Below are 25,883 nucleotides of genomic sequence, written 5' to 3'. Positions count from 1 at the left end.
CTGTAACACTCCAATTTAACTTAGATCAGATTTACTAAATGTATTATAATGTACAGTTGTAAATAGCAATAAATAAATATTAAAAAAAAAAAAACTTTTATCTTTTATTAAGGATATTATTTTATTCTTTTAATTTTTTTTAATTTATAACATTGTATAAATAGTGTCTTTTGTTGTTTTTTAACTGAATTGATAATACAAATTTAAAGATACAACCTTAATCAGAATGAAAATCCTCACTGGAATAATTATTTCGATATATCATTAGATTCCCTTTTATGAATACTTTTCCATTGAGTTGTATCAGTATGATTAAAGAAAACAAAATTCCAATAACGTACCCCGAATCAATTAAACCAAAACTACTATTATATAACTTAAATGAAATTTAAAAATAATATGAAAGAAATTATATTCGTTACGTTTTTGGAACTCAATTTTCCACGCCTAATCAGAAGCGATCACAAACAGACGTAAGTACAGGAGATTGAAAATGGGCTGGTAGACGGTACATAAGGAAGAGAACGCCGTGAGTTTCAGGCTCAGCAATTAACAATTTGGAGTGATTAGTTATTATTACTGCCAGCCGAAGCGGCATAATGCTAGGTTTTAAAAAACACGTAATTTAACTAAATTATCTTTCTTAAATTCATATCTAATTTCATCTGTGCTTTAGAGCTCGATGGTTTACGCCCCAACACGAAGGTGAACACCATGCCTGACCTTCAAGAGGAAAAAAGTAAAATTAAAAGGCCTTAATGATCACCCTGTCAACAGTTGGCTGGGGGAGTATCCATCTTCTAGCAGTCCTCATCGCCAGACAAATTTTTTTTAAAAAAATTCCCCACAGCATAACAAAAGGTTTATATAAAGTGAATGAGGACTAAAGTGAATCTAGAGTCACTTAAGAAAGGAAATGGCGTATTAGATAAGAAGGTACTATAAATAAATCTTAGAAGAAAAAATATAAATATTTGTACATTAAAATAAAAATAAATCTGTACCACTACAACCCATGAAGGGTCAGTGGTTCAGCACCTTACTCGACCAAATGTTGTGCAATGAGGTGGTTTAATCAAACGCTGGCCAGATTTTTACCAATTAAGGATTCCCTTCATAAGGATGAGTGGACTACGGAGGGCTCCCGAACCCACAGGGCTGACTCACGGCTACAGTGAAACAGAAATATTATCATTAGGTGTTGATAGCTGGAGAGATATGTGGAGAAGATTGTGGGGGTTTGATGTCAACAAATAAACAATAAATTATTAATTCGTAATAAAATATTCATCGTTTCGACCTGAATTTAAGGTCTTCTTGAAGGCTAAAAAACGAGATAAAATAGGTAAAAGATATGATATGCATGTAGTGTCTAAAAAAAACTGAAAACAAAGTTGAATCAACATAATGAACTGTATGAAAGAAAAATAAAATATATGTAACAATGGGCAAGTAACATATATACGATTAATTATATATAACATAATTTAAAAAATAAAATTATATATACTTATTTATATATAAGTTACTTACCCATTGTATCATATATTTCATTTTTCTTTCATACAGTTCATTATGTTGATTCAAATTGTTTTTCAGTTTTTTTAGACACTATTTAGATATATAATCTTATACATATCTTCTTATCTATACAATATTAATTTCATCTTGTAGGTTGTTATTAATCTACTACTATTTACTTCCATAGTTATTTATCAATATTTTATTATCAATTCATTGTTATGCATATTTCTAAATTTGTTGGTTTATAACTCCTTTTAATTTTTATGTTTCTCTGAGTGATGGTTAACTCTTTTTTTTAACCCCGATGAAGACCTGAAATTCAGGTCGAAACGAAGGCAAGAACAAATCATTTTTTGTTTATTTTCTGACCCCCCCCCCTCCCGCCATCCATCTTCTCCACACGAAAATAATTATCTGCCACAGCCGGATTCGAACCTGGGTCCTTGGAAATAGACATATAGATATATATTAAAAACTACATAAACGCTATAAACAGAAATTAAAATATAACATATGATTTAGGCAATGATGAAAACTGTGGTTTACATGAGAAAGATGTTGATGTCAAGATCAAGTTCTATCACATGGATATTGAAAAGTAATATTTTTTTTTACTGATACTCATTTACAAATTAGATATACCTACCAAGAGAACATGAAATAGCAACAAAGGAAAATAAAACGATGAAACTGACTAACGGTAAAACAAAAGATCGGTAATATCTTTTGGTTTAAACGATGATCAGAGGGAAAGTAAAGTTTAAAGAAATACTTAAAAAAATACATACATAGAGGACTCAGTTAAACAAGCCTTGAAAGATGTCTTGAAAGACATAATATATCGAAATGTGATCGATTGGGGTTCAAATAGTAGAAATGATTATTCAAGATATGATAATAAAAATTGAAGGCAAATATATAGAAGAATATATAGAATTTCTAAAAAAACTCAAAACTCGGTTATTTCAACATGAAAATAATTCTAAAACTCTAAAGGATACAGCACTGGTAAGCTTCAAATCAAAAATGGTATGATTTTCGAAAGTGAAAAAAGAAGCTATGTGTAACAATATCTCACAAATAATTTTTAAATATTATTAATTATAAGAAACCATGAACATAAATGATAGAGATATAATAAACAAATTACCGTTACAATTTACAATAGTTTTAAAAAATAGAAAAATAATTATTATTTAATTATATAGTGCGACAACCAGGAGAGCTCCTAGACAATAACATAATAACAGTAGTAGAGTAAAGGCTTTAAATAGATTTAAGTTATACACTAATACCTGTACATTTTGAAATATTTTAATCTAAGACAAAGTATCCAACTATAAATAAAAATCTATTATATATTAAAAAGGAATTAGCACTTCTAAAGCTCATCAGGTTCATCCTAAAGATGAGGGAAGAGCCCGAAACGTTAATAGAAAAATCTTTAGTAATAAAGACATTATAAGGAGGGACTTTTTCACAAAACTACCTTATGTAAGTAAAAATAAAATCACATAATTCATATGAAACAAGGCCAGACATCACCTTTTCTGGCAGTGGAAATTAAAATCTAGATTATTTTAAAAACTAAAATGAAAATCTGTACCACTACAACTCATGAAGGGTAGGGGGTTCAGTAATTTGTAAAGTACTGTTTACTAGAACAACGGTTGTGAATCCACAGGAGTTGACTCACGGCTACAGTGTAACAGAAAACAATTTTTTCCCAGCTGGATTCGAACTCGGGTCCTTGGAGTTAGACCGTGACTATCACGTATTACATATATTACGATTATTTGTATTTAACCTTATATTCGTATTAGTATATATACTAATTTATTATGCATTAGTATCTTAGTATATTTATGTTGTATATTATGCATGCTTTTGACATGAAGGTTTGCTTCTCTAGCTCTCATTCCACTTAGTACAAGACCCCAAGAGGAGGAAAAAGGCAGATATCTCACTTACTTACTTTAATTAAAACTATGTATAATTACTAGTCAAAACAGATGAGCCTGCCTGTTCGGACAACAAGTTTGATTTATGAAAAACTTTATTTCAGAAACCATTCGACGTACAGATGTCTGCTAGGACTCAAATTAAAGCTAGTTAAATTTACTATAAAATAGTTAATAATGTACATCTTTGTAGGAGTAGTAGTTTTTATGATATTCGACAAAATAAACTCACAAAATGTTAATTGCTAGTTGTTCGTATAAAATGTTGGATTTTTGAAAAAATATATCTCTAGACCCATAAGACGCACATATGTCAGCCAACTCTCATAATAAAGGAAATTTAACTCACAATAAAGTAGTTTATGACACTTATCTTCGTAGAGATAGATTATGATATTCACAAATGAATATAAATTTTGCAAATAAAAATTTGTCCGAACAGCTATAAATCAATTTATCTTAGCGAATATCCTGAAAACTACTACTCCTACGAAAATAAATGTCAGAAATTACTTTATATCTCATTAAAAAAGCTTTAATTTGGGTGCTAATAGACATCTGTACGTCACATAGTTCCTGAGATATAGATTTCTAAAAATAAATTAACTAACTACAGATATTTCAGCACGTTCCATAAAACTTTTATATGAAATGTTGCTTTTTAAAAAGCTATATCTCGAGAACTATTGAACGTAAATAGCTCTATTAGGGCTTACATTTTAGTAAATTTATCCTACTTTAAATGATATTCTCGTAGATTTTCTATTGTTGTTGGTAGTTGTAAAGATATAGAGCTCTGAATAAAAAATTAACTATTTTTAACATTTTGAAACAGCCGTTATTTTTTATTCCCCCTACCTATACGCAGAAGACTCATCAATTTTGACTAGTAATTATACCTAGTTTTCAATTGAGTAATCAAAAATTTGGGTGAAATAACTGCCTTTTTTCTCCTCTTGGGGTCTTGTACTGTTGTCACCAAGATCCTTCACGCCTATAAAAACATGAAAAACGTTTTTAGAGAGATTTTTTTTTTCATAATCCTGAAACAAGCATTTACGAATTTATAAATAAAGACCTTTGTTTATCTGGTCTTTGTTAGTGGAATTGTAATGAGGAGGGAAGCATAGGAGGTTACGCCAGTTCATTATATGGGTTGGCCGTTCACCATAAGAGATTATTGCTTTGTTCCTTAACAATTATTTCTGTCCATAACTATTGACCGTAAATGGGGAAGTAATTTCCGTTCTTTAGTTTATGTACTTTTTAGATTCAATGGAAAACTAGACAGGATATAAGAAAGGGGAAACAAGAAGTTTACCTGGGACGACCTTCAATGGGAAATTTCACAGTTGATCGGTGGACCTAATCGAGAGGCAGCCAGAGCACAGACTGAATCCAAACACCTTTTCTATACTTGTCTCCGCACGATTCATCAATTCCTTTTACTCATATCCAATGCAATCAGAGACTTTTACGATTGTTTTTCTTCGATATTTTCTTCTAGTTTTCTAATAAATCAAGGATTTATAAGCATCAGTAATGATATTGAAAGTCAGAACGTGTGCTTTTGATCATTAACTAACTATTATGAATTTTTAAGCTTAATCTTAGGTTAAATAAACCTAACAAGCAGAATAAATTTATTACTATTTGTTCCATACAAATGTTTAACAACTAAGGACAATAACAATAAAAACATAAAAATTACTATGAATACAATTGCTTAGAATGGCGATAATATTTTGAAAAAGTTCAAGAAGAACTGATTTATTCTGGAGTATTCGTAAATTTAATTTATGAATAATATTTAAATTCATTGTCACGTTTAAACTTGAGAACAGAATTAAAATCAATATAAACTTCTAATCCATTACAAAACACTGATCTACATGACTGTTATAAGGCCTATCTGGACATACGGAGTTGAGCTATGGGGCTCCACTAAACCATCGAATTCAATCCTTACAGTCCAAAATCCTTAATGCTACTTACTTTGTCACAAATCAAATCATCCATTAGGACCTCAATGTCCCATATGTTGCCGATTTGGCCAGAACCAGAAACCAATACTTCCATGATAAACTTTCCAACAACCCAAACCAACTCGTTTCTAACCTGGCTTCTCCTTCACTATCTAATATTCGTCCTAGGCATCTGAAAAGAAGATGGCATCGAGATCTTCTTTAGAAATTTAGTTGGAGTTCTATCAATGGGTAGATTCTCCAGATGTTTGTATCATGTCATAATATCACTTACAGCAAATTTACTTGATGTGTATATATGTATACAGTTGTAAATAACAATAAATAAATTATTTTAAAAAAATCAACATAATTATATCAATAAATATATTTGTTGATACTTAGCTGATTATGATTGTAATCCTACTAATACACCTTAAAGAGTAAGTAAAAGTGAAAATTTTTAAACTAATAAATAGTGTAACAAAAGATGAAAGTACACATAAAAGAAAAATTAGATGCTAAGTGATCTTTACTACTCTCAAAAATAATAAAAAGATGGTTATGCAATGCTAACACAGTGGAATAATCCCTAAAATAATGTTCCAACGACTCACGAGAGGAAGGATAGAGAGGGAATCCCAGGATGACGTGGAGCAGTTCAGTTACGTTGTAGCAACATGGAGGAAATCTACCTATGACGAAGAATGTTGTGGAAGAACCCAATGTTATGAATGGATTTTAGTTAAGTGAGAAAAAAAAGTTAATTTTTAGAACATATTTCATTCCTTCAACATGACGTGTTCAACTTTGTCTACTTATTCTTTTTTATTAATTTGAGTAGTTTAGTAGGAAAAAATGTGAGAAGAAATCACGTTAAACTTGGTTGTTTTTTTTTGTAAACAAGTCAGTCAAAACCGTGTAATAACCGAGCAATTATATCATTAAAGAACTTTTTAGAGTTGTGCCATTTCTAATTATTTCAAGACGCTTGAATTTCATGGGTGCAATTAGATCAATTTTAAGAAACTCTTGATCTTTGGTTATAACTGATAGATTACGAACTGTATTTTAAAAATAGATATCTGATCTAAATAGTATGAGAATGAACGAATAACCACAATTATTAATTAACTAAATACTTTTATTTTTATAAAAATCGGCCATTCGCTAAGGACCTTTCTAATATCTACATGGACATGCGGCTTTTTAACCGGGAATTAGAATTCTATGCCAAAAAAAAGTCACCGTAAGTTGGAAAGTATTAGTAATAATTTCTTAAACTAACCGACACCGTTTATTCACTATGACAAATAAATTATATTGGCTCTAGGGAGGTAATAACGAAATATTCAAGTTTCTGGCGCCCGTACAGTAATGTAATCGGCTAATAAATTAGATTTGGGCGATTATTACCTCATACTGAGTGGAAAAATGTGAAAAAAAAAATGCCGTAACAGGGTACACATTTCGAACAATAAAAAAAGTTTGAATGCCACCAAAACTTAAATTACAGAGTCGAGAGATATTACAATGCTAACCAAACATCGAAATCACTATTTGCATAAATTATTCAAATTAATTTTAGACTAGATTAACATGAACTATAACAGACTTTATTGTTACTAACAGAGTTTTGATGACCATGTCTACAATAAACTAATATTATACTGATTACCAAGCTATATCAATTCATTTTTGAGGAAAAAAAAATTACTTAACAATCAATTATTTATATTACTTTATAAGACCAAATATCTGATATTAGTTGTAACTACAAACTCCATTCCTCCTTCGGTAACACACAAAGGAATGTTCCTAATGACGACCTTTCAGCAAGCATAGAATGACGTCACCAATTACTAGAACGAGGCACGAAGAACGTGTAGTCAGAGCACGCTTATGGCAGGTACCCATTCAACATCTGAGTTAGCATTGTACATCCCTAACGATCAAATAATATTAAATCGTATCCCATAATATGTACCATATCTTTATAGAGTCCCTTGCAAAATTTTTAATGTTCCTTACTCCTCAGCAGTCGGGATTCTCCAAATAACTCATTCTGTTCAAAATAAAACCAAATTAAATTATGTTGTATCATCTTAAAGCGTTGAGATAACTAAGCTAATTTTCTTCGAGTTTTAAAAATAGTTAAGGTATATTTAAAAATATATAGAATAACTGAGAGTGTTTTATTTATTGATAATTGTATTGAGATCAAAACATATTGTTCAATAATAATAATAATAATAATTATTATTATTATTATTAGCAGAGATTTACATCCGATTTATTCTGGTACGATTTCATACAATTACATATGTAGTAATTATATAAGTATTATTAGGCGAATGTAAGTAAGTTATTACCGTATTGTCTTTAGTCACGAGTTAGCAAAGGCGTAAATTATCTCAACTTGGACATTTTGAAAGTCCCCGAAATGTTTAAAAAACATTCCGTAAAATAATCAATAAAATATTTTTTCTTTTTTTAATAATTTATTTATTGATATTTACAACTTTATACATATATACACATCAAGTGAATTTGTTGTAAGTGATTTTATGACATGTAGCGAATCTACCCATTGATAGAACTCCAAAAACATTTCTAAAAGAGAAGATCTCGAGGCTATCTTCTTTTCAGACGCCTAGGAGGATTATTAGGTAGTGAAGGAGAAGCCAGGTTAGAAACGAATTGGTTTGGGTGGTTGGGAAGTTTATTATGGAAGGATTGGTATCTGGTTCTTGTCAAATCGGCAACATAGGGGACATTGAGGTCCTGATGGATGATTTGATTTGTGACAAAGTAAGGAGCATTAAGGATTTTACGAAGGATTTGGACTATAAGAATTGGATTCGAGAGGAATTCGATGGTTTGGTGGAGCCCCATAGCTCAACTCCGTATGTCCAGGTATAGGCCTTATAGTCATGTAGATCAGTCTTTTGTAATGGATTGGAAGTTTGGACCGTTTGTCTAGTAAATGTAATAGTCGGAATTGACGAGCAGTTTCCTGTCTTTTCAGTCTTGAAGGAATCCCCATATCCTTGTCAGTCGTCCAAATTTAGTCCTAAGTAACGGATTAATAAAATCTTAAAACAAAATATTAAGCATATGACTAAGACATTTTATTTTTTGTAGGGGAGAGATCGAAATTTTTATCGGAGAGAGTCCCATTTGGTCCGTCGCCTTATAGATTCTACTCTGAAAAGTGAGTACATCTGGTTCAGTCTCCCCGTTCCCTCTAATGACTCCTAAATTTTTGGGCTACAGGTCATTCTCATGTTGAATGCCCTAAGTTTTGTTCTCCATCTTTTTCTGTCGTCATTAGAATATCAACAATTATCGAAGTATTAACTAGTTATTTATTTAAGAACGTAATTTTACGATTTTGACCATCATCACCGGACGATTTTAATCGAATAATTGCAGTGCTCGTCGTTAGAAAATATATATTTCCAACAGACTAGAAGACAAATGTGCACCACAGAGCATGTATGGTGAAGGTGAATTGTTTATCTCACACATATCACCCATTAAGCTCTCAACGGTATATTATACATCGACATTACTACTCTCATTTCCAAATATTTGTTTTCACCATGGAAAAATATTTTTCTTCTAGTTAATTTGATAATTTATGTTTGTCTACAACTAATGATGAAAAAAATGGTAGATGAAAAGATTTCTTATGGGGACGGCATGGCATTTGGGAAAGTAAGCATTTAAGCGCTATGGAACCATTTCAATGAAAATAATACCTCGGCGAAATTAAAGACCAATCAATTTTATATTAGTATGACGTGCTTAACTATTATAATCAAAATCTTTTTTAAGAAAATACTCAAGAAGCGTAAATATAAAAAGAAAATTGGTCTGGGAACGGTTAAAAAAAACAACTGAAATAATAATTAAACTATTTAATGTGAGCCAACGATTCGCTCCACTTTACAGGGCTTCCTCAGAGCCAAGCTAAAAAAGATACAACCAACTAAAATAATGTAACAAAGTAAGAGAACAGATAACATAAAATAATAGTAATACAAAAGCAAAATATAAGCAAAATAGAAACGAAAGTAAATAAAAAGTATATGAAATATACTTTCTACGGTACTTATTTTTATTTTCTTTGTTTTTTTTTAATATACATTTTCACACATTTTAAATCATATTTAGCCACACCTTAGTTGACTGTTATTTCATACTATCTATTATCTTCCTTACATTATTCTAGTTTTTGATATCTTTTTTTAGCCCTGAGGAATTCTTGCGAAGTGGGGCAAAACGTTTTATTAAACGAAATAGTTTAATTACTATTTGAGTATCAAGGATCTTCCAGTGAAGAAGAGTAAATTTCAACATATATAGTGACACGGAAAATCAGTTTTACTGAAAAAGTTACAGTAATATTCCAAGAAGATATTTTCCTTAATTTTAGTACCACATAACTTTTGACTAGATTTTCAGCAAATCCTCAATGCTCCTTATTTTGTTACTAATAAAACCATCCATAAAGACCTAAATGTTCCTTATCTAACCGATCTAGCCCGAATCCGATATCATTCCTTCCATTATAAACTCTCTAACCACCCAAACGCACTAGTTTCTAACCTTGCTTCCTCGTCCATTCCTGGCAATCCTCCGAGGCGCCTGAAAAGAAGATGGCCTCATGACCTTATATTGTAAAATGTTTTTAGAGTTCTACTACTGGGTAGTTTCTCTACATGCTGTATCATATCATTATGATCTTACTTCAAATTTGCTTGTCGTATTTTTTATACAGTTGTAAATATCAATAAATAAATAAAAAATTTTGAGCTACGCGTTTTACATACATACAAATCGATTTGCGAGACTTGGTTATTTGTATTCCAGAAACAAATATGAACTTCCCTTGAAAAATCAGATTCGAAACTTTTTACGATCCCAATTCAGCTATGTCCATACTGTAATTTACACCATGGTTTTTCTCTACGCACACTATTGCATATGGCTCTACCCCTGTCCAAACTAATTCAGTTCCAATCAGCCAGTTAAGATTTACGACGAGAACATTTTACTTAGTGAAATAAATACGTCTTCTTTTTCTATATTGAAAAAAGAAAATTACGACGGCATTCTGTCTGGTTAAGCAGAAAAGTAGTAAGGAAAACCAAAGATATTGGATACATTTCCAATTAAGTCTGGAATGGAGGGGATTTGACAGAGGAAGGGAAAAATCATCTCACCTAGCCTCAAAGGATGTTAAAATCAGACAGTGTGAACAATACTTATATATTTTAATTACATATCGCTGGTAATATAGTTGTGTAACCGCGTAAGTCGAAAACGTTTTAATTTAAAATTAGTAAATTTTTCCCAATTTTTTAATATCTTTTTCGTACATAATACTTTTTAAAAAAAAAAATGTATTTATTTATTTTATTTTTTTTTTTTAGACTGTTTTATTATGTGCCAATAAAAAAATTAAGTTTTATATCGAAGATAATAAGTGAGTGTTGAATTCGGGATTATTTTGATAAAGTGCTAACTTGAGGATATTAGACATCGATTGCTTGATTTTCACAAAAAGAAATTAGTAAGTAAACGTTTTGGGCACTGTTCCTCACAATTTATGAAAGGAAAATATTCAAAACAACAAAAAATTGATAAAAAAAATATAATACATAAATACTAAATACCTGAAACAAATGCAATCCTGTGATCCTTGATGTCAGACGATATTCAAATCTGTAAAAAAAATTAATGAATATTTTTAGTTATTCAACAAATTAGAATTAGGATTTTTAATATTAATAATATTGTAACTAAATTGATTATACAACATGCTGTTAATTGCTTTAGCCCGGAATTTTGGTCAAGGATTCTCCAAATAAATAAAGAAACTTTATAAAGAATAATAATGGAATGCTTTATTCTAAGGGCATCTTGAAAGAATTTTCAAAGTAAAAAATAGTAATGTAGGTTTCCTATTAAAAGATGGTTGAGAAGAGGTGTCTAAAAAAATTATGAGTTTCTTTTATATTATTTTTTAAAATATTTAAATCATGTTGCTTATTTTTTTGGACTTGAACGAAAAATGTATGCTGCGCTTTACGTATCATGTAAACACGTTATCCAAACAAATGTCAATATTTAAAAATAATACATACTATAGTGAATACACACTACTTAATTAGAATCTTACACTATTCATTGGATAGAGAATTCATTTAAAATCTAAAACGTGTGTAAACTAGAAAAATTACGATACTACTAAGAACTTGAGTAAACTTTCCATTCTCATGTTTATTCATGCGCTGAATTCTGAGAAATCGTTTTGCACACAATGAAAAGTAATAGCTCTAATACTCTTAGTACTATACATGTACAACTCTCTTGCACTGTTTTTTAATAAAATCTTTGTTGATTGGTTAGTTTAATTTAAAAATTTGTAAGAACTTTTCTAAAAATATCATCATTGTATTATTCATTGATTAAACCTTTAGGGGAGTAATTAAAGTAGAACCCCACTTATCCGTCCTAATCAAGACCATGACATCGCCGGTTAAGCAGGAGAGCCGCTTAAACCGGACTCTATAAGACAAAATGTCTCCAATATTAATTTAACTCGTAGAATAAGGTAAAATTAAAATATTGTATATATGTATGTATAGTTGACCGTAAAAATTGATATATAGGGAGATGGTCAGGGTTGCGGTCACTATTGACTATAGACTATTGTGTCAATAGTGACACTATTGACCGCAACCCTGACCATCTCCCTATATATAAAATTAAAATACAATATAAGGCTTAATTCATAGGTGAAATGTAAATCTATATATGATGAAGTTCAATTTATTAAACCCATTTATTATAGTAATTGGAATTAATTTATTTATATACATGAATAAATTTAAGTTGTTGTTTGTTAGGGCATAAGAGTGTAAAACCCAAGACATCAAAGTCCATATTAAATGTAAGTATACCATTAAATTTAATCTTCAAATTTTTAATAATAGTCATAAATTCTGTTATTTTGTATTGTTTTACGGAAATTAAAGTTTTCTTAGTACTTTATAGGAAATTATTTTGTGAAATATCATGTGAAAACAACTACACCTACGCTAATAGACATCTGTACGTCAAATGTTTCCTGAGATAGATTTCCTAAAATAAATCTACTAACTACTGATTTCTCAGTACATTTTTTCTTTTTTTTTTTTATAAAACTATATCTCGGGAACTTTTGAACGTTAATAACACTATCAAAGTTCATATCTTAGCAAATTTACTCTACTTAAAATGATGTCTTATTAGATTTTCTAGTGTTGTTAGTAGTTTTAAAGATATGTAGCTCCGAATAAAAAATTAATTTTGTTTAACGTTTTGAAACAGGCACCATTTTTCATTCACCCTAACTGTACTTGGCAGACTTATCAATTTAGACAAGTAATTATAAATAGTTTTAATTAAAATAATCTAAACTTGGGGTTAAAAAACTGGTCTAACGCATTTATTTATTTTCATATTCCACCGGTTAATTCGTAATGCCGTTAAAGCGGGTTTTCAATGTGAACTATACGTTACATCTTATCAAACATCTTTAAGTATATTGCTAGAGCCAAATTAATTATACACCCATACCTTAAACACCATTGAAATAATCTCTGTACCATTATTACTAAAATATCAACTTACTCATTACATTAGAAAATTGAATTAAATTTGTGTTTTAACGATTAGGCATGTGTTAATTTTTTTCAATAGGGGTGTTAATGATCTTTTTTTAAAGATATTAAAGCGTGTTAAATGGAGAAATTTGTACTTCCATTAGCATGTTAAAACGATATAACATGGTTGAGGGTATGTTACTAGTTCTGTTAAATGGAGAATGACGTCACGAAATAGACCGGCTGATCTCTTCACAGATTTGTTTATTGTGTTAGGTTACTTGCTCGTAGTTTGTGTTTTCATTGTGTTAGTATTGTTTTGAAAACTAATAAAGGAATGGATGACAATAATAATAATGTAATGACACTTGTCAATTAGCTCGCTCATCTTGATTCTTTTCCTCACAAGTAAGAAGATCAACAAGACACTCAGTAGCAAAACTTTCACACAACTTCTACTTATCACTCACTTTAGGCATGTTGTAATAAGTTACTTTAATCAAAATTTATAATTAAACAATAAGATGAAGTTTTGGAAGGATTATAAATGTTACAAAAAAAATCCGCTAGGAGCTCTTATGCATTTAACATTTAACATGACTATAAATAGGGCTGCTCACAATACCATAAATCTAACACATCATGTTTACCCTATTGTAGGATTTGTGTGCATTCTCCTTTGAGTCATTGGCTTCACATTTGTAAGAAAATCATGACGCATTCAATTTGAACCATTATACAAGGAATAATACTTTTGTCCATAAAAAATAATACCTCTTATATTTTATTTTCTGAGCATGAGGTTTTAGTTTGAACGCTTACAATTGTAGATCGATTATAACATATAACAACAACGCGCAGTTCTGCCTACCCACTCCTTGATGTCACTCACACAAATCTCATATTAGGCATTATATAAAAACAAAACATATAATTCATTGCACCAAAAAATTGAGATTATTCAATCTAACACGGGGTTGTGAATGTTAAAAAATGTTCAATCAATTTTTCATTGGACGCCCAATATTATTCAAAAAAATAAGTTATACAAGAAGAACTGGCAATCTATCAGAAGCTAAGATTAATTTACACCACACACTATCTAAGATTAAAAAAAAATACCAAAAGATTAATAGCAAAATTGATAGATAATTATCGGAATGTTGGAGTTCTAAAATAAAAATATGGGTGATATGAAGGAGTGGGTAGGTAGAGCTGCTCATGAAACATTAAATAAGTCAAAGGCCTGAAATGAAAATTCTGTTCACATTAAATATTATTATTATAAACTATTTGTTAAACCATGCATAACGTTCAAAGGCTTTACTCTGCAGTTAAAACAAACCTGACATCCGCTCCAAGATTAACCTCAGAGACAAGCATAACATTATCTAGACAACGGGATGACTCAGTGGGTAATTACGGTTCCAAACCATGAATTATGCTTCATAACTCGCTATTAATTGATTATGATCATAATTATTAATTATTCATTATATCTAGCTATTATTACCTACATGGTTACACCGTATAATTAAACAACAGGTATGATGTGGTTTCAATGATTTGATTTTATTATACATAATTGTTTTTATCAAAATATAATTTTCTGAATATTTTTTGCATTGCTACAAATGAACTTTATCAATATTGAATGTAAAGCACTGTTTGTGCATCACATACCACCCTTTTATGTGGTAGAGTGTAACACTCGAACAAAAAATATAGAAACTGAAAAAAAAATTACACTATTTTAGAATATGAATTTTAAAACATGTACGTTTATATTAGTCAAAAAGTGGCACACTAAACTAAATCTAAAAAAAAAATTTGTGTAAATAAATTACATTTTATTTTAATTCCATATAAAGTTTTTTTTCCAAAGGGCTTAGGCAATTACTCAAAAACTTCGATTTATTATTTCTAACTGACATATCATATATTAGTGATTCCTCAATTAATAATCTTTAGTGTTTGATATATTTTTTCTTCAATAATTTCCTGGTATTTATGTTAGAATAAGACACTATATTGAAAATGTTGTGCTGCCCAATTGGGTAGTTACATAACACAGCATACTAATAACAAGTAAAAAAAAATTGCTCTCTGAAACTTATAATACAAAGGAATAATATAATTAATTGAAAATATACAATATACAAAAAAATATAAATATTTTTTTAAGTTTTTTTTTGTTGTTCTTTTATATATTTTTTTAAAACTTTTGTTTTATTGTTATTCATCTTTTGCCATTATTTTCCTATATATTTCTAAATATAATTTCTTCCCTTAACCTAATACATAATTTTTTTTTCTGTTTGACAAATATAGATAAAATTACAATATACAATAAAAGTTATACAAATGTTAAATATCTTAACAATTTAACTTTATGTTATATAGTCTCAATTTATTAGTAATTTAGAAAATATTTCTAGGATGAATTAAGTCACATTATACTTCTTAAATTAAATGAAAAATTATAGAAAATAGTGTCCAGAATTATAGAGGTAAAAAAAAACAAAATGTACCGAGAGGGCGCAAAGACTTACTGATATTCATAATAAAAACAATTAATCTGAATTTTGACATTTTATTATTTATTGTTTAGTAAATAATATGAAGATTTAAATTCATTCCACAATTTATAATAACATTTTTGCTGCATCAACTATTTCCTCTCTCTATTTCCTTTAGTGTATTGTATTATTATCAATTCTTTGTATTTAACTTTATTAATTGCATTGGACTATATGATTGGCAGGCTTAAATTTTAATAAGAAAAATAATAATTAGGCTGTAGGAAGATTAAATTAGTCGGAAAACGTTTCATTAATCAAGTGAAAAGTTTTTTTGTCTGCTAAACGGTTTAAATAAAACGAATGCATCACAAACTTTCACTTACAACACAGGAAGGCAAATATTTCAAATAGCAATTTTTTATATCTGTGTTGCTATAAAAATTAATATTTTAGGGGTGCGTTAGTAACGAGTATCAACTTTGTTCCTGTTTAGAAAAAACAGTTTAACAAAATATAAATGAGCAATTTTTCAGTCTCTATCTTTCCTTTATTCAATTATCAAATTATTTCATAATTAATAACTCCAAGGACCCGAGTTCGAATCCGGCTGGGCAGAAAATTGTTTTCTGTTACGCTAGGGGTATTCATGATGTTGTGTTAAATGTTAAATGTTATAAACATAGGATTGAGAGCAGCCCTATATAAAGTCATGTTAAATGCATAAGAGCTCCTAGCGGATTTTCTGAGCAACTTTCTTTCCAAAACTTCTAGTTATTGCTTACTTTTAAGTTTTGATTAAAGTAATTTATTACAGCATGCCTGAAGTGGGAACTGAGTGAAAATTTCGCCACTGAGTGGCTTGTTGATCTTCTAACTGGTGAGGAAGAGAATCAAGATGAGCTAATTATCAACTACCATTACATTATTATTATATTCATCCATTGCTTTATTAATTATAAAATCATCTAAAAAATTAATAACACAATCAAAACACAAACTATGAGCAAGTAACCTAACACAACAAAAAAATGGTGACGAGCTCATTTGGTCTGTTGCGTGATGTCATTCTCCATTTAACAGACTCTCAACCATGTTATATGTTATATCGTTTTAATAAGGTAAAAGAAGAAATTATTTATCCATTTAACATGCTTTAACGTGTGAAACTAAAGATCTTGAACACCCCTACTGTAGTCAACTCCTGTGGGTTCTGGAGCAGTCTTGGGGTACACCCAGCCCTTTAATTGGGTAAAAATCTGGCGGTCGTGCGTGATTCTGACCAAATCACCTTCTTGCAAAACCGTTGGTGTAGTAAGACCTACTTCCTTACAAAGTACTGAACACCTGACCCTTCGTAGGTTGTAGCGGTTCAGATTATTTTTTTCTTAATTAATATTTTTTATTACTACTAACAATGAAAATTACCATATTAAAGGCACTTTAGAGGTATATATTATATATATACAGTATATACATAAATATGTAATAATAACATAAATCTGTAACACTACAACCCATGAAGGGTCAGGGGTGCCGAACTTTGTAAGAAAGTTACATAAATATATATACTTAAGTGAAAATAAAAATGCTGTAGAAAAAATAAAAAAATGAATGCCGGCAGAATGATTTTTTTAAAACTGTTTTAAGAAACATTCTGTCGAACTTAAAGTCAATGGCAATATAAATTTTTAAAAAATATTTACACTTTATTTTAAAAAAATAATAAATAAATATCATTAAACGTAAAGTCAAATAGATATCTTAACCGCAGGCATACTAATAAATAATATTTACAAGTAGCCTGGATAAATCCGAACAAGGCTGGTCACTCCACATTAGGAGGGGAAAGAAATGCGTCAAGAGATCCCAGCGCATCTCCCTTAACCATGTCACTATTCTTAAAAGCCATTGGAGGCTGAAAAAGGCTGCTATAGCCGCTGACACACATACACGGCTTGAATGGGGAATTTGACCATTACCTTGACTCAAAAATAATTACATAAACATTGTAAAATTAAAATAAGGAAGTTACATATTTCTATAAGTAACAATATAAAATGATTTTTTAATGGTATCCAAAAATATTAGAATAAAAATTATTATATTCTACATATCTAATATCATAAAACGCCACCTTTTTATTAAGTACTTATTTATATTGACTAAAGAAGTTTCTCCCTAATAGGTTTATAGGCCGAAGGATAGGATACTTATAGAATACATTTCTATTTTTGTGAAAGCTAGTAAAAATCGTTCATTAAAACTAATTACAAAATAATTAAGAAATTTAGCATGGCTGCTGTTTGTTAATGGAGAGAGGGCTTCCCTGGATCCCATTACTGACCTATTAACCGCATTTGGGGCTGTAATTTGCATTAATCGTCTTCCTTCTTAATTATACCGTTTATACCAGCTACATAAAAGGAAGGATGACATGATTATAGTATAGTGAGTCATTTAATAACTGAAAGCCTCAATAAGTGAAAATGTGCCTATAACATATAGTACCTATAAGGAAAATAATTCACTTTAAAGTTTGAAGGAGAGCATCTGAAATAAAATAATGATTATAATAAATAATTAATTAAAATTAAAAAACAAAACAATAATTATAATTATAACAATTATATAGCGCACACATAAGATTTTAAGGGTGTTTTAGAGTTAGGTAAAAAATATTAACTTAGGATCTCAAAAACAATAAAAAACATCTCCAATAAGGTTAACATTATATTTAGGAGATATTCACGTCTAAAGATTTTCATTGTTAGTAACTACTTTAAAATTCCATATAAACCTTTCCAACTATCCTAATCCTTTGGTTCAAACCTTATCTAGTTCCACTCATCCCTACAGCCCACCTAGAAGGTTGAAACGGCAGTGGCCAAGAGACTTAAAATAAAAATGGACAATTGGAGTTCTGACAATGGTTAGATTCTCCACTCAAGTTGAGTGTTTGCGGCTTTAGCGCACTTGCTCAGCCTCCACTGACTCACCAGTGATGCGGCGAGAGGGATGCGCTGGGATCTTTTGAGCTCTGTTCTACCCCTCACACGTGTGGGATAGAGTGGGCTCAGGGATCCTCAGGTCGATTGTGTAAATATTGTATATTAGATTGTAAATGTGACTAGAGACTAAATTATTTTATCATTATGTTACCTTATTTATTTATTTTTCATGCAGATAGTTTGGTTATGTTCATTCATTTTATTCTTCTGTTTGTATATATTTTAAGAGTTTTTTTTTGTTTTTTTTTTTATTATGTATGAGATCATTCATCACTATCACCTATTGCCCACAACTGAGTGGCAGATTGTAATATCTATCAAAAAATAAAAAAGAATTAAAAAAAAAAAGTAACTACTTACGCTATAAATGAATTAATATGTATTCCAACAACTTTACTAAGGAATTTTAGACATTAACATTCATATTAAATGTTGTTCAAACTGAATACCTTGAATATTAAACACAGGCTCGCCGAAACCTGCCGTTTTTGTGCGAAACCCTCTAAATTGTTTAAATTTTCTGTAATTCTCATGAATTCATATGTTATTCAGGGTGCTGAATTCAATGAAATGTTCTTTTTAATATTTTCAGATTTAAAAATATAAATCTTAATTTTTCCATCATTAAAATATTTTTTTTTAATAAATAAAGTTATTCTGATTCATAGTAGTTAATTTGATTATTGTTCTAACCTCATTCTGATTACACCAAAAGGCCCCTTAATACTTAATAAGTAGCAATACGTCAATGAAATTTGCACAAAAGTTGTTCCTATATATAAATATGGGAAAATGATCTCATTATAAATGTCAATTATGCTCAATGTTTCTGGTCTATCAAAAATTTACAAAATGAATTTTTCCATTATTAAATTGAAAGTGGCCGAAAAAACGTTTTAAAAAAGTTTCAAGAAACAAACCTACTTTTGAAAAACTACTATTTGTACACTAGCTTTCGTTGGTATTGACTTGGTTTCGATAGTTTAAAACGCAATTAGAACAACCAGTAAAAACCCACTTTTTCCCAAATAAGAAAAAAAGAAGGGATAATTGAACCTTAGAAGCAATAACACACATCAAGTGCCTTTTGGCCACTGCTGCTCTAGAAGAAAGATGCCAAGTCATTTTTTATGCTCAAGGTAGTCACTTTGAATAACATTTAATTTAAACATTAACATTACATTTCCTTAAGAAAGTAGTTGGAAAACATATTAATTCATTTATTATAATTCGTTTTATATTATAACCAAAATAATTCCTAAAAATGAAAATCTTTGAACTTGAAAATTTCCTAAACAAAGCATTTGAGATCCTTAATTCATATTTGTACTTAAGACACATAACCCAGAAACACCATGTATTTTTTAACATGATATTTATGGATTAATTATTTGTTATATATGATTGTTTGAGAGTGGTTTAGTTTATTATCAATTTATACAATTATAATCCTTTTTTTCTCTAAACTTTTATTCTTTGAAATTCTCCAACGTTTCGGCCCTCAGGCCATTCTCAAGGATACAACCTACAAAAAGTTTTTTGTTTTTATAAAACAATTACATTATTTCCTTCAACTACACACTGATTTCTTTGGCCATACCTTCAATATTGATGTCATTGCTTTTTTAAAAAATCCCAAAATTGGAGGCTTATTGCCATTGTCACATCTTTAAAATAAATTAATCATTAAAATAATATCATAATCACTTCAAAAAATTTTGTTTTTAAATAGATTTCTTACTTACATAACCAAACAATATATAAAAGACAGGATGTAAAACATATGGAAAAGGAACCTAAAAAAGCAGTATTGGTTCAACATGTTGTTCAAAATAAACATAAATTTGATTTTGAAAATGTCAAGGTCATTCATAAAGAAAATAATATTTTTAGAAGAAAATTTTACATCTCAGAAAATATAAATTATACTGTCAATTTCAAATCAGATTCTAAGGGACTAAACCACCATTATTCAGAAATTTTGACCAAAATAAATATGTAATTATTATATATAAAAATATTAGTAAATAGATAAATTTTCAAATCCTTAAATTGTACAAATGTATATATAAAATAAATATACACTAATAAAAGTATGAATAGGTGAATAATATAATAGGTGATATGTGATAAAATAAAATAGAGAGGGGGGTATATGTATGTTAAAAAAATACACATAAAATAAAAATATATTAATTATAGCTTTTAAATATAAGCAAAATAATTAAAAATGAATGTTAATTAAATTATATTAAAAATTTAAATTAATGATAAAAAAGTTATTGTTATATGATAAGGTGATAACAGAGTCCTAACCTGTTGAAGGTAGGTTCTGTTTAAGTTGTAAATATAAATGAAAGAGGGAAAGTGTTTTGTAAAGAAGTTTTAAATCTAGGATATCAATTTTTTTTTAAAAAGTTATGTAAGTAAGAAATCTATTTAAAAACAAAATTTTATGAAGTGATTATTATATTATTTTAATGATTAATTTATTTTAAAGATGTGACAAGGGCAATAAGCCTGCAATTTTGGGATTTTTAAAAAAAGCAATGACATCAATATTGAAGGTATGGCCAAAGAAATCTGTGTGTAGTTGAAGGAAATAATGTTATTGTTATATAAAAACAAAAAACTTTTTGTAGGTTGTATCCTTGAGAATGGCCTTAGGGCCGAAATGTTGGAGAATTTTAAAGAATAAAAGTTGAGAGAAAAAAAGGATCAAAATTGAGTAAACTGATAATAATGATATTTATATTTTTCATACTCAAAGCATCACTTTCTTACTAACATTTTCTCATTATTGTAGCAAATGCTAAGTGTTATATGAATATAATAACGAATGTTTTATGAAGTATAATATGGAATAGTTTCTCTAGATTTATTTTAGTTTTAATACTGGAAGTTAGAAACCGAAAAAAATTTATTAACTGATCCAACGTCAGATTTTCGATATGAGAAATACCTTAAAATAAATTTAAAAAAACATTATTAGAATATCAAATTAAATGCCCCAACTACACCATTATTTTCTTCGTTTCTCTGTATACCCTAAAAAGTCCCAAGAGCGAAAATAATTATTTGTCTTCAATACGATCATATATCGTAATCAAACCAATTTAGAGCCAAGTACCCAAATTACAAAATCCCAGGTGTGGCCACCGCCAGCTTCTTAATAATGAAAGGAGACAAGATAGATATGCGATTGCATAAAAATCCTGTCTCTGCTTTTAAATGCTGAATGAAGATAAATTGTGGAACGAAATCTGGTAACAAGTCAGTGGCAAAGGAAGCCGACTCTGAATAGAACTTAAACTACATATGAGGCGTTCGATTTCAAAACCGGTTATAACTTTTTTTCAAGATTTTTTTATTTTAATAATGAAAGGGCTTAGCGAACCCGGGAATGTCAACATACCTTCCTCGACAAAACCGCACCATAATAAAATTCTCATTTAGATCTAGGGTGTTTTGTTACCTGTCGGTTAAACCAATAGTAATTTTTATTTTTTTTAATGATTCGTTCCTTATACATCCCGACAAATTCATATACACATTTCAATCACTGCAATGTTATTTCCATAGCAGTTACTGGATATATTGCAACTTGATCTTTTATACTTTTAAAATTTCACCGTGACTCCGCCATTTTTTCCAAGAGCCAAATTATCTGTACAATACTTAATGCAATCTAACCCTAGACCCCAAGAGCGTACCTTAGATCAAAACTAGGATGAACAAGCCATAGTCAATCAGGAAACCAAAATTTTAAGGAAATTATAAAATTATAGCTGTGCTTTATTAGTTATTACAATTATTTACATGAAAAAAACAAAGCAATTTTTATTAAATTAATAATTCAGTTTCACTTATAGGGGGTTAGATGCCCTTCGTAGGGTACACCGATGCTAGTCCCCCCTACTTTTTGTATATCCTATCAACTTCTAGAGAAATAATGTTCTTCGAGGAGCTCCTTATCAAAGTTGAAAGAAGACATATCTTAGCAACTTGACATTATTATGAATTGGGGCCGTCCGGAGCTCAAGTGGACTGGTGCAGGTCTATCAATCTGAAATCTGCGGGCGACGCTGGTTCGAATTCAGCCTGGAGCGTTGACTTTTTTCATTTAGTGGCAAACCCACAAAAATGAAAAACTGAACTACCCACCATGGGGGGATTATTTTTCAGATACTGGCATCCATTATTTTGGTATTTTTTTTAATTATGTAAATTTATTGAAAAATGTGAAAAATCGATCCTATAAATGGCACTTCAGGCCAGTCGATTTTATCGAAAAAGTTTCAGTCAGATCCCAGGCATACACCAGTCTAATAAATATATAATTTCAGTTTCGCACTGCTTTTCGTTTTTGAGCTATGTCTACCACACACACACAGTAATTGCAGCTTCCATGATATTCGCCAAACTAAATTCCCAAAATGTTAATTTTTTTTTTATTCGGAAACGACTTTTGGTTTATGAAAACCTATAACACAGGAGCTGTCAGACATACAGATGCCTATTAGTAAATAAATTAAAGCTAGCTGAATGCACTATAATGAAGTTGATAACATTTATCTTCGTAGGAGCAACTAGTTCTAAAAACTATATCTGGTGAACTATTGAACGTAAATAGCTCTATTAGTGCTCATATTTTAGCAAATTTACTCTACTTTAAATAATACTCTCTTAGCTTTTCTAGTGTTGTTCGTAGTTTTAAAGATATAGAGCTCCGAATGAAAAAAAAATTTTTAATATTTCGAAACAGCCACCATTTTTTATTCCCCCTGCCTATACCTGGCAGACTCATCAATTGAGACAACTAATTATATACAATTATATTATATTAAATTAATCAAAAATTGGGGTAAAATAACTGCCTTTTTTTTCTCCTCTTGGGCTCTTCTACTAAACAGTTTCTATGATATTCACCAAAATTAAATCACAAAATATTGATTTTTCGTTATTTGGAAAAAAAAAATGTTGATTTTTGAAAAACTGTATCTAGAGAACAATACAACATAAAAAGCTCTCTCAGAGCTCATATCTCAGAAAATACTCTTATTTAAATAATGTGTAATGAGGTTTTTTAGTGTTGTAGGTATTTTAAGGAAAAATTAAAAAATATTAGATTTTTCAAAAATGAAATCAACTTCAGGGCAGCTTTAATAGTTCAATATTACTTTTTGATGGCATTTCTTGTATCTCTTTTGTAGACTACGTAAAAATTAAACCTCTTAGTAAAGAAAAATAACGCGCAATTTATCGATCACTTATTTATCGATCAGAACTCAAAAATGAGTAACTTTTGAAACAGCCCGCTTTTTAATCCCCTATGTAATGGTTGACAGAGTCATCAATTCTGACGCTTAACTTTATATATTTTTCATTTTATCAAACTCACTTAATTTAAAATTGGAGTGAAATCATTTATTTTTTTCTCCACTTAAGCTCTACTAAAAGAAAACACGGAATCTTTATAAAAAAAGAAAATATAATTAAGGAAGGTTCGCTTATGGCACAATTTTATTATTGTGTAAGAAATATATTTTATTTTATGGTAGCTTTCTAAATTAAAATTGAAGTGAATACTTTTTCTCACCATTACAAACGTATACGGAAGTCAAAGATTTTTTTTTCACGGGAAAAAGTAATTTTCTTGGATATGCAGGTGTTACTTTTGATTCTATAATCAGGAAAACATTCTTCAAAGACTATGTGTATATAAAATGAAAGATAGCAAACAATGAGCGTGTGAATGTTTCTAGGCATAGGTCAATTAAGAGAAACGCAACCGCCCACATCAGACCGAGCGAACACTTTCCCAAGTCCCACAGTTCGAAAACCACTAAACTCTGTTTGTTCACAGCCTATATACTCTTGTATCGTTTATTTTTCTATTAAGTTCTGTATAAATTATATATATGAGCTACGTGTTGAATTTGTTTATTTTTTATAATCCTCCTATATTATTATTGTCGTCAATAATAAAAAAAAATATTATAAGATAGCTATAAAAAAAGTAAACTGAGTAAAAAATTAATTGAATTATTTTTTCATATCCTGACGTTAACCCATCTTCAAGGTATACACCCTTTCATATAAAACATTGACTTTAGAGTACACGGTTAAAAAGATCAAGACAATGGGTTAATAGCAGTTGAAAAGAATTAGGAAACAATTCAAAATTTACAAATTATACCACATTGCTGTTTAAATTTCATAAATCAACTTGAGAAGTAAAACACTAATTGTTAAACATTTTATTTTAAAGAAGCAATTGATCATTAAAATCTTACCAAGAACCACTTTTTTATGGCTTATGGCTAGTAATTCAAAACATGTATGATATACAAAACGTCATTTTTGAAGGTCAAATCTATAAAATATGACTCAATATTAAAATAATTTATTAATTATCAATTAGAGCCAAAATTAAATTTTTTAATTTTAGTAACTATAGACCAAATATCGTAATTAGGCATTTCGAAATTGGCAATGAAAACCACGTTTTTATTAATATAACTAATTAAAATTAACATCTTTAACACTCACTAAAAAAGACAGTTATCACTGAAAATTTGAAAAGAAATTTGAACATTTTCAACTGGATGTTATAGAAGCCAATCAGCATATTTTGACAACGATATATTCTTTTTTCTAGTACAAATCGTTTTTAAATCAGCATTTGTTTTAATAAATTAAAGTAATTAAGCTATAAATAAATAAAGAGTATAAAAAAAATTATCTTTTATTTCAATTCTTCTAAGTAATTAATTTATACTGATATTACAAATAAAACATATAGGTCCTTAAAATTAAAGTAGCTCCAACAAATGAGAACGATCAGACACTCAAGTGGCATTTAACTATGAAGTTAATACAAACTGAATCATTAAATATACAAATCAAAATGAATTCAAAGTGATAATCATACACAAACTACACCACTAATGAAGAGATATTTAAGTAATTACTATGAATTAAGTGTTGTATAATCGACCAATTGACAACTCTCTAATTAGAAGCCTGTAAACACAACACACGCAAGAGTAAACCCATATTATCGTCGGTGGTTCATGGTTAGTAAGTGTTATTCATCTCTAAGATTCACAGTCAAACACTAATGGTATAATTGTATCAATAATAATTAATCTATATAAATAAAAGGGAATAGTCCTTCATTTTATCCAATTCCTACGTAAATAAAACTGTTGTAGAGCTGAAAGTCTACTCTTTCAGCCCACAT

At 29.3% G+C, this 25,883-nt stretch overlaps 1 protein-coding gene across 1 annotated transcript in view; it reads right to left on the bottom strand.

The window, feature by feature from the left end:
• The window catches only part of LOC106678682 (protein prickle), a 430,151-nt gene that overhangs the window by 360,388 nt on the left and 43,880 nt on the right, over positions 1-25,883 (bottom strand). Inside the window, exon 2 of the mRNA XM_014417379.3 lies at positions 11,134-11,182. The gene's annotated coding sequence lies outside the window, so the exon portion shown is untranslated. The remainder of the gene's footprint in view (positions 1-11,133; positions 11,183-25,883) is intronic.

This window comes from Halyomorpha halys, unplaced genomic scaffold, assembly GCF_000696795.3.
Source record: "Halyomorpha halys isolate HHAL.00 unplaced genomic scaffold, Hhal_1.1 Scaffold154.1, whole genome shotgun sequence".
NCBI lineage: Eukaryota > Metazoa > Arthropoda > Insecta > Hemiptera > Pentatomidae > Halyomorpha > Halyomorpha halys.
Note: the sequence above shows the minus strand (reverse complement) of the source record. Positions and strands in the feature narration are given on the sequence as shown.